The 11,650-nt window shown below is 38.1% G+C and overlaps 1 non-coding gene across 1 annotated transcript; it reads right to left on the reverse strand.

Moving 5' to 3' along the window:
- Nucleotides 1–11,233: 11,233 nt before the first annotated feature.
- Nucleotides 11,234–11,424, reverse strand: Gm25202. Its single transcript, XR_003953234.1, has one exon. It is a non-coding gene; the product is annotated as a U2 spliceosomal RNA (small nuclear RNA).
- Nucleotides 11,425–11,650: the final 226 nt, after the last annotated feature.

The following is an 11,650-nucleotide window of genomic DNA, read 5'->3' on the forward strand; positions in this document are numbered from 1 at the left end:
CTTGTGACTTCCTCATGACTCTTAACTGGTATTTTTGGTACTTTCCAACAATATCCTCTCCCCTTGAGTTGTGGTTTCTTCCTAAATACCCCCTTACCCAGCTACTCAGGGCCCACTGTCCTCTATCCCTGTGTGGTATAAGACTGTGGGTCCCAGAGTGCTCTTGGAATAAAAGTTCTCTTGCAGTTTGCATCAAGACTTTCTCGTGAGTGATCTGGGGTATCGCCTCTCCTGAGTCAGAACGTGGGGGAGTCTTGACATTGTGGGTCTTTCACTACCAACTTCTAAGTATGTCTATCCAAATTACACATTCTAGAACTGGGGAAACAACCATAGGATGAGTTCAGGGACCCAATGGACCTAATTTGTGTTGGACTTCAGCCAAAACTCCATTAATCACCTGATCTCCATAAGCCCATACTTTAAGTGAGGACTACAATGTTTCTTGGGATCTCCTGGATTCAATATTAATTCAGAACCAGTATCCAATAGACTCTGGAAAGTCTTATTGCTTCCTTTCTCATGGTGTATAGTTGCCCTTGTTTAATGTTGCAGGTCCCTCTGGGGAAAGACTGGAGAAAGGCTAACATCAAAACATTAAGATGTTTCATCAAGGTCCTTTGTCAGCAGAACCCGACTGTCCTTTCTTTCAAAGGGTTTTGAGTCTTCATACTGACTAAAGTCTGGAAATTGTATCATAAACTGAGATTCCCTTTTGTCACTATCCCATGTAGCATACTGTTCATTTGTTTGAGAATTTTCCCTTTTATACAGATCAAACAAAAATGCAGTAGGCTTCTTATCTCATGCTTGATGTCAAAATGCCATAATTGATTAACCAGTAAAAAATGTTTATACAAGTGATGCCACAGTAAAAAATCACTTTGCCTGTGCTACCCATCATAGATCAGACCATTATGGACATTATTTTGTCTATGCTGCCCATTATAGTAACCGTGATCACCTTGTCTTCAGCCACTCATTGCTGCCTTGGTGCCTTGGGGCCTACCTACACCCATTGCATTTAATTCATCCAACTGAGCAGCAGCATCTCCAACCCTAAGGTATGGCACATGGAAAAGGGGAATAACAAAACTCTTCAAATGTGCTGGTAAACCTCTCACAATTTTGTGTCTTATAGAATTAGTTAAGGGCATGTTTTCTGGGCCTTCCCATTGTGGAGGATTGAGTTTTATACAGAGTATCCTCTCTAACATTGCAAATTCCCTGAACCTTAAAGTTCCTTCATCAACACTAAGCCACAGCATATCAGGCATGTTCAACTCTGTTTCAGTAGTCTAGCTTTCAACAAATGCTTCATATAAACTTCTGATACCTTTAAAAAGAAAAACTGTGCAAGCTTCCATATTTAACCAAGAATCTCCACTCAGTGGGCCAATATCTATAAATTCAGCCTGTCTGATCCAGTTTTACATTCCTAGCACCATTATCCCACACGCTTAAAATTTATTCTCATACATATGTCCCAGACTTCTTGAACTAATCAGCAAACTCATTAAACTCTTTAGTAGTGTTACATATTTCCTCATAGACTATACTTCTTATCTCCATTCTAGGAGATGGCTTAGCCTGACATTGTGTAATAGACCCAGTATGTGGTATCTTCAAGAATAAGGGCTTCCTTACAACATCTAAGAGGCATCCAAGAAATAGTTTATATTGTTTTGGGATTTATTGGGCTATACTGAACAACCATTCAAAAGGAAGTTTGTTGTACCTGATAACGGGTTTTTGTTGGGCTATTATTCTTATGAGGAACATTGTTCAACCCAAGTAACATAACTTCATTTAAGAAATATATGTAAGGTATATATGTATATATGTGTGTGTGTATATACCCATACACTTGTATGCATTGTACATCATTTTAAGTAAATATAAAATAATATCATTCCTTGAGGTCATACTACCTTGTTATTGGTCCCTCCTCTCTCTTTCTCCTATATTGTCCTCCATTCCCCCTTTCCAAGTTTCATTTTTCCATTTTCACTTTCATATTACCTGTATCCGGTTAGTCCTCTCCCGGCTCTCACAAACATCCATGATCCCGCTATACTTTCATGGCTCCTGCGGTAATTCCATGTTATATACTCGTATCTGAAGATTTAATGCCAATGAGAGAGAACACATGGCATTTGTTTTTCTGAGTCTGACCTACTTTACTCAATATAATCTTTAAAAAATTTTTTTGTATTAGATATTTTCTTTATTTGCATTTCAAATGTTATCCCCTTTCCCAGTTTCCCCTCTGAAAATCACCTATCTCCTCCCCCTTCTCCCTGCTCACCAACCCACCCACTCCTGCTTCCTGGCCCTGGCATTCCCTTATACTGGGGCATAGAACCTTCACAGGACCAAGGGCCTCTCCTCCCTTTAATGACCGACTAGGCCATTCTCTGCTACATATGCAGCTAGAGCCATGAGTCCCACTGTGTTTTCTTTGATTAGTGATTTAGTCCCAGAGAGCTCTGGGGGTACTAGTTAGTTCATATTGTTGTTCCTCCTATGGGGCTCCATACTCCTTTAGCTCCTTGGGTACTTACTTTCTCTAGCTCCTTTATTGGGGACCCTGCAACTCCATCCAATGGATGGCTGTGAGCATCTACTTCTGTATATGTCAGGCACTGGCAGAGCCTCTCAGGAGACAGCTATTTTAGGCTCCTGTCAGTAAAATCTTGTTGGAATCTGCAATAGTGTCTGATTTTGGTGGTGGTTTATGGGATGGATCCCTAGGTGAGGCAGTCTCTGGATGGTCATTCCTTCTGTTTTTGCTCTAAACTTTGTCTCTGTTACTCCTTCCATGGGTATTTTGTTCCCTCTTCTATAAAGGAATGAAGTATTCATACTTTCGTCTTCCTTCTTCTCGAGTTTCATGTGTTTTGCAAATTGTATCTTAGGTATTCTGAGCTTCAAGGGCTAATATCCACTTATCAGTGAGTGTATATCATGTGTGTTCTTTAGTGATTGGATTACCCCACTTAGTATGATTTCCTCCAGATCCATATATTTGTCTAAGAATTTCATGAATTCATTGTTTTTAATAGCTGCGTAGTACTCTATTGTGTAAATGTACCACATTTTCTATATCTATTCCTATCTTGAGGGACATATGGGTCCTTTCCAGGTTGTGACTATTATAAATAAGGCTGTTATGAACATAGTAGAGCATGTGTCCTTATTACATGTTGGAGCATCTTCTGGGTATATGATCAGGAGTGGTATTGCAGGATCTTTCAGTAGTACTATGTCCAATTTTCTGATGAACTGCCAAACTGATTTCCAGAGTTGTTGTACCAGCTTGCAATCCCACCAGCAATGGAGGAGTGTTCCTCATTCTGCATATCCTGGCTATCATCTGCTGTCACCTGAGCTTTTGATCATAGCCATTCTGACATGTATGAGGTGAAATCTCAGGGTTGTTTTGATTTGAATTTCTCTGATGACTTAGGATATTGAACATTTTTTAGGTGCTTCTCAGGCATTCATTATTCCTCAGTTGAGAATTCTTTGTTTAGCTCTTTACCCCATTTTTAAATAGAGTTACTTGGTTTTCTGGAGTCCATTTTCTTAAGTTTATATATATATATATTGGATGTATATCCTATATATATCAGATTTAGGATTGGTAAAGATCTTTTCCCAATCTGTTGTTTGCCTTTTTGTCTTATTAACAATGTCCTTTGACTTAGAGAAGCTTTGCAATTTTATGAGGTCCCATTTGTTAATTCTTGATCTTGCAGCCCAAGGCATTGGTGATCTTTTCAGGTATTTTTCCCATATGCCCATATGTTCAAGGCTCTTCCTCACTTTCTCCTCAATAAGTTTCAGTGTGTTTGGTTTTATGTGGATTTCCTTGATCCACTTACATTTGAGCTTTGTACAATGAGATAAGAATGGATCAATTTACATTTTTCAACATGCTAAGTGCCAGTAGAGGCAGCACCATTTATTAAAAATGTGATCTCTTTACCATTGGACGGTTTTAGCTCCTTTGTCAGAGATCAAGTGACCATAAATGTGTGGGTTCATTTCTGGATCTTCAATTCTATTCCATTCTGTCTGTCATTGTACCAGTTCCATGCAGTTTTCATCACAATTGCTCTGTAATACAGCTTGAAATCAGGGATGATGATTCCACCAGAGGTTCTTTTATTGTTGAGAATAATTTTGGCTATCCTAGGTTTTTTTGTTATTCTAGGTGAATTTGAAAATTGCTCTAACTCTGTGAAGAGTTAAGTTGGCATTTTGATGGGGATTGCATTGAATTTGTAAATTGCTTTCGACCAGATAGCCATTTTGACTATATTAATCCTGTCAATCCATGAGCATGGGAGATCTTTCCATCTTCTGAGATCTTCGATTTCTTTCTTCAAAGACTTGAAGTTCTTAACATACAGTTCTTTCACTTCCTTAGTTAGAGTCACACTAAGGTATTTTATATTATTTGTGACTATAGTGAAGGGTTTTGCTTCCCTAATTTCTTTCTCAGCCTGTTTATCCTTTGTGTAGAGAAAGGCCACTGATTTGTTTGAGTTAATTTTATATCCAGCTAATTCACTTAAGATGTTAATCACGTTTAGGAGTTCTCTGGTAGAATTTTTGGGGTCACTTATGCATACTATCATGTCATCTGCAAATAGTGTTATTATGACTTCTTCCTTTCCAATTTATATTCCTTTGATCTCCTTTTGCAGCTTAATTGCTCTGGCTAGGACTTCAAGTACTATATTGAATAGGTAGGGGGAGAGTGGGCAGCCTTGTTTAGTCCCGATTTTAGTAGGATTGCTTTAAATTTCTCTCCCTTTAGTTTGATGTTGGCTACTGGTTTGCAGTATATTGCTTTTTTATGTTTAGGTATGGGCCTTGAATTCCTGATCTTTCCAAGACTTTTTACCATGAATGGGTGTTGGATTTTGTCAAATGCTTTCTCAGCATCTAAGGAGATGATCATGTGTTTTTTGTCTTTGAGTTGGTTTGTAGAGTGGATTACATTGATGGATTTCTGTATAGTAAACCATCCCTGCATCCCTGGAATAAAGCCTACTTGATCATGATGGATGTTTATTTTGATGTGTTCTTGGATTCAGTTGGCATGAAATTTATTGAGTGTTTTTGCATCCATCTTCATAAGGGAAATTGGTCTGAAGTTGTCTTTGTTGGGTCTTTGTGTGGTTTAGGTATCAGAGTAATTGTGGCTTCATAGAAAGAATTGGGTTGAGTACCTCCTGTTTCAGTTTTGTGGAAAATTTTGAGAAGCATTGGAATTAGGTCTTCTTTGAAGGTCTCATAGAACTCTGCACTAAACTCACCTGGTTCTTGGCTTTTTTTTTTTTTTATTATTAATGACTTCTTCTATTTCTTTGGGGAATATGGGACTGATCATTAATCTGATCCTGATTTAACTTTGGTACCTGGTATCTGTCTAGAAAATTGTCTATTTCATTGAGGTCTTATAGTTGTGTTGAGTATAGGCTTTTGTAGTAGGACATGATGATATTTTAGCTTTCCTCAGATTCTGTTGTTATGTCTCCCTTTTCATTTCTGATTTTGTTAATTAGGATCCTGTCCTTGTGCCCTCTATTTAGTCTGGCTAAGGGTTTAATCTATCTTGTTGATTTTCTCAAAGAACCAGCTGCTGGTTCATAGTTGATTCTTTGAATAGTTTTTTGTTTGTTTGTTTGTTTGTTTGTTTGTTTCTGCTTGGTTGATTTCAGCCCTGAGTTTGATTATTTCCTCTCTACTACTCTTGGGTTAACTTGCTTGCTTTTTTTGTAGAGCTTTTAGGTGTGCTGTCAAGCTACTAGTGTATGCTTTCTCCAGATCCTTTTTGGAGGCACTCAGAGGTATGAGTTTTCCCCTTAGGACTGCTTTCCTTGTGTTTTTAAAGTTTGGGTAAGTTGTGGCTTCATTTTCATTAAACTCTAAAAAGTCTTTAATCTCTTTATTTCTTCCTTGACCAAGTTATCATTGAGTAGAGTGTTCTTCAGCTTCCATGTCAACTTTTTTTTTTTTTTTTTGGTTTTTCGAGACAGGGTTTTTCTGTAGCCCTGGCTGTCCTGGAACTTACTCTGTAGACCAGGCTGGCCTCGAACTCAGAAATCCGCCTGCCTCTGCCTCCCGAGTGCTGGGATTAAAGGCGTGCGCCACCATGCCTGGCTCAACTTTGGCTTTCTATTATTCATGTTGTTATTGAAAATCAGCCTTATGCTGGGCATGGTGGCGCACGCCTTTAATCCCAGCACTCAGGAGGCAGAGGCAGGCGGATTTCTGAGTTCGAAGCCAGCCTGGTCTACAAAGTGAGTTCCAGGACAGCCAGGGCTATACAGAGAAACCCTGTCTCGAAAAAACCAAAACCAAAAAAAAAAAAAAAAAAAAAAAAAAAGAAAATCAGCCTTACTCTGTGGTGTAGTCTCCCCTCCCCCAGCCTGAAACCTGCTTGCTCAGGGGTGGAGCTTCCTGCTCATTCGTTCTGCCACGCCCACTTCTAGAACCTGCGGAGCCACACACGTGCACCTTTCTACTGGACCAGAGATTATTCGGCGGGAATCGGGTCCCCTCCCCCTTCCTTCATAACTAGTGTCACAACAATAAAATTTGAGCTTTGATCAGAATGAATTTGTCTTAGATCCGTTTCTTCTTTCGCCCCGTCTAGATTCCTCTCTTACAGCTCGAGTGGCCTTCTCAGTCGAACCGTTCATGTTGCGAGCTGCTGGCGGCCGCAACACTGTGGTGATCTGATAGGATGCATGAGATTATTTCAATATTTTTGTATCTGTTGAGGTCTGTTTTTTGACTGATTATATGGTCAGTTTTGGAGAAGGTATCTTAAGGTCCTGAGAAGAAGGTATATTCTTTTGTTTTAGTATAAAACATTCTATAGATATTTGTTAAATCTATTTGTTTCATAGCTTCTGTTTGTTTCACTGTATCTCTGTTTAGTTTCTGTTTCCAGGATCTATCCATTGATGATAGTAGTGTGTTGAAGTCTCCCACTATTATTGTGTGAGGTGTAATGTGTGCTTTGAGCTTTACTCAAGTTTCTTTAATGACTGTGGATGCCTTTGCATTTGGAGCATAGATATTCAGAATTGAGAGCTCTTCTTTATAGATTTTATCTTTGATGAGTATGAAGTGTCCCTTCTTATACTTTTTGATAACTTTTGGTTGAAAGTTGATTTTATTTGATATTAGAATGGCAAATACAGCTTTTTCCTTGGGACTCTTTGCTTGGGAAAGTGTTTTCCAGCCTTTTACTCTGAGGTAGTGTCTGTCTTTGTCCCTGAGGTGGGTTTCCTGCATGAAGCAAAATGTTGGGTCCTGTTTATGTAGCCAGTCTGTTAGTCTATGTCTTTTTATTGGAGAATTGAGTCTATTGATATTACAAGATATTAAAGAAAAGTAATTGTTGCTTCCTCTTATTTTTGTTGTTGTTTGTGGAATTATGTTTCTGTGACTATATTTTTTTGGCTTTGTTGAAAGAATATTTCTTTCTTGCCTTTTTTTAAGTGTGTAGTTTCCCTCCCTGTGTTGATGTTTTACATTTATTACCCTTTGTAGGGCTGGATTTGTGTCACGATTTTGTTTAAATTTGGCTTTGTCATAGAACAACTTAGTTTCTCCATCTATGTTAATTGAGAGTTTTGCTTGGTATAGTAGCCTGGGCTCGTATTTGTGTTCTCTTTGGGTCTGTATGACATATTCGTAGGAACTTCTGGCTTTCATAATCTCTGGTGTGAAATATGGTGTAATTCTAATAGGTCTGTTTTTATATGTTGCTTGACTTTTTCCCCTTACTGCTTTTAATATTCTATCTTTTTAAAATGCATTTGGCATTTTGATTATTATGTGTCAGGAGGAATTTCTTTTCTGGTTGAGTCTATTTGGAGTTCTGTAGGTTTCTTGTATATTCATGGGCGTCTTTTCTTTAGGTTAGGGAAGTTTTCTTCTATAGTTTTGTTGAAGATATTTAATGGCCCTTTAAATTGAAAATCTTCATTTTTATCTATCCCTTTTATCCTTAGGTTTTGTCTTCTCATTGTGTCCTATATTTCCTGGATGTTTTGAGTTAGGATCTTTTTGCATTTTACATATTCTTTGATTGTTTTGTCATTGTTTTCTATGGAATCTTCTGTACCTGAGATTATCTCTTCCATTTTTTATTTTCTGTTGGTAATGCTTGCATCTATGGCTCCTGATTTCTTTCCTAGGACTTCTATCTCCAGAGTTGTCTCCCTTTGTGATTTCTTTATTGTTTCTACTTCCATTTTTAGATCCTGGATTGTTTTTTTTTTCAATTCCTTCACATGTTTCATTGTGTTTTCCTGTAATTCTGTAAGGGCTTTTCTGTTTTTCTGTTTCTTCTTTAATGGCTTCTACCTGTGTACCTGTGTTCTCCTGTATTTCTTTAAGGGAGTTATCAATGTTCTTCTTAAAGTTCTCAATCAGCATATATATATAATATGATATATAATCATATCTCAAATATATAATGAAATATGATTTTATATCTGAATCTTGCTTTTCCAGTGGTTGGGGTATCCAGGACCCACTGTGCTGGGAGTACTGGGTTCTGATGATGTCAAATAGTTTTAGTGTCAGTTGGTAAGATTCTTGCATTTTCCTTTCACCATCTGGTAATCTCTGGTGTTAGATGTTCTTGCTGTCTGTGGCTGGAGCTTGTTCCTCCTGTGAATCTGTAAGACTGTGTTAGCACTCCTGAGAGACCAGTTCTCTCCTGGTGGAGGGCTGTGGAACAGCCCCACCTCCTGGCTGCAGATGTAGGTCCGTAGGACACTGTCTTAGAAGGTCTGCCACTTCTGAGGCCTGTGCTCTCCTGAGTGGACCCACCTTAGAGAGTTCTCAATACAATCTTTTGGAGGTCTATAAAATACTCTGAAATGTGGAGAATAGAAAGAGCAAATTTCACTTTTTCTTTAGAGTGGAGCAATATTAGTGATTATGTAACAAAAAATAGTTGCATAAACAAGACCTGAAGTCTGATGTTTCAATAAACAAGCTAATATAGAAGGGGGAATATCTCATGGGATCCTACACCTAGACAAAGAAAAACAGGAAACTGATAATACTGCTGAGAGAGAGAGAGAGAGAGAGAGAGAGTAATATCCTCTGCCAGGAATGAGCCTCCTGACAGGCTTAATAATACAAAGTAGTTGTTCCTGAAAGAATATTCGCACAAGCAACAGAAATAGACTCAACAGACTATATATATATATATGTGTGTGTGTGTGTGTGTGTGTGTGTGTGTGTGTATGTATGACTTTTTGCATATATAGTTAAAATATAAAAGCAGATGATACTATCAATTTGAACGTGACAGGGGAACATGGAAGGATCTGAAATGAGCAACATGAACAGGGGAATGATGTAATTGTGTTTTAATTGAAATGCATTTTAAAATGAAATTACAAACCATAACTGGAGTTAGGAAGTGATATGGAGAAACGTATAACAAGGAAGATGAGTAAGAAGTGTTGGATTGTCCAGGGAACAGTCTTCACTGCCACCACATTGGAACCATATGAATTGTTGGAATAAATGTTTGAGGGAAGGGAAACTGCAGGATCCAATAGATGCCTGAGGTTAGTGTGTGTATTTGATAGCATGACATAGAGAAGAAGCCAAACTCTCTAACCTGGCAAGACAACCTATTTCTATAAGGTGACATTGATACCTTGTGTGGTTACTTCACTCATGACCTTAACACCTGTCATTGGTCCTGAATTCTTAAAGGTTCCACCACCTATAGGTATTGTTACATTGAGGACCAAGTTCCCAGCACATGAACCTTTGGGAGCTACACTTAAACTATGACCTAACTTTTACAGATGACTACCACATTTAAATGCAAATGTATATTTAAATCATTATGTAAATCAATTGATGTCTGTTTTATTTGTATGGCTTTATGAGCTTATACCTATATCTGAACTTATTTGTGTAGTATATATGTGTAAAGCCCTTTTACTTGTTTATTTTATAGTTAAAATAATATAGGTATAAATAAATAAAATCTATTTATACATAGGTATAAATACAATCTGGCCACAACATGAAGACAGCAAGGAACCCTGAGTGAAGTCAAAATTCATTTCTTCCGGTAACAAGCCCTTGGTTATAGAAAGCCCCATGAAATCATGCCAGATGTGAGCTCAACAGGAGAAATGACAGATGGTATGTGAAGCTAGCTCACCTGCTTTTCCTTCACATTTCTTTTATCTTTCATGACTTGAAATGTGTAGATTCAGAAAAGTTCATGGAACGAACCTACTGGGAAAGTTGTAATGTGATACCCTAATGGCAAAACTTTCCTTTAGGTTACATAAGAAAATTAGTACGGTCTCAGGGTGGATAATTTCACCCTAGCTATAAATCAAGCAGTGCCTTCCATCAAGGAAATGGCAGTTGGGGCTGGAGAGCTGGGCCGGTAATAACTACCAGAGAGCTTTAAGTGATTATGAGAGATGCCTGCTGATGTGCACTTTGGACTTTTCTGTGTCAGCACTAAATGTCTTGATTCAGGTTAAACAAAACCTACTTCTGCTTGACAATAGCCAGCCTCAGCACACTCTCTCCTAACCAGATTGCCAGAGCTATTTTATTCAATGCCATGAGACTAGGGGCCACTTTTCCATTCAGCACCAAGGAAAAGATATCTTACTATAGTGGACAAGGTTATTCTTTCCAAATGATTCCAGCCTCCACCCGTCACACCACGATGCTCTCAGTCAACGGGTTAGCAGGAAAGCTGTGAAAATCTATTGTTGGTCGATCTACAACTGCCAAGTGCTAGTGTTGATTCAATTTAATAAATGATGAACAATTCAACACATAATGGCATGCCTTTTCCTTGGCCATGAAGAATTCTTCATCAGGGGATTTTTTTTGTTTGTTTTTGTTTGTTTGTTTGTTTGTTTGTCTATGTGTGAAGTTGATAGTTCTTTAACTTGTTCTTGCAGTGAGTCTGGAGTAAGATTCTGTTTATTAAGAGATTTAAAGAAACTAATCAGAGTTCTAGAGTGACTGACTAAGAGTACAACAACAGCCTACCTCAGAAAATAGTGACAGGGGCCAGTCATTTCAGACAGAGAGAGTGAGCAACGATAGAAACAGACTAAGAGTAATAGTGAAGCAAGAACCGCAGACAAAAGAAAAGCTGCAGAAGTCTACTTTTCAAACCACTCTTATTCCCCGGAGGGGGTGCACCGTTCCTGGAGGTACTGCAATACCAGGTCGATGCGTGGAATGGACGGAGCAAGCTCCTATTCCAACTCCTACTTCCAAAAATCCATTTAATACATTGTCCTCAGATAGAGGAAGTATCAGATATTAAATTGATAAGAACAGATACTACACTTGATCTTAGCCAAAAGGCCGACGAGCAATCATCAGGGGATTTTAAGAAGTCATATGTGGGGGAGATTTCAGAGCAGATTTACTAAAAACATTGGGAAGAATAGAGCAGCCATTTTTATATAGAATCCCCTCTTTAAATTCTAAACTTTTAAGGAAACTATTCCTGAAGGTTGATCTTTTTGTACACATTGATTGAGAAAATAAGTAAGATATGATCATTTAAATATAGTATATAGTTGGATTTTTACTTTTACTC

Source organism: Mus musculus, chromosome X (assembly GCF_000001635.26).
Source record: "Mus musculus strain C57BL/6J chromosome X, GRCm38.p6 C57BL/6J".
Classification (NCBI taxonomy): Eukaryota; Metazoa; Chordata; class Mammalia; order Rodentia; family Muridae; genus Mus; species Mus musculus.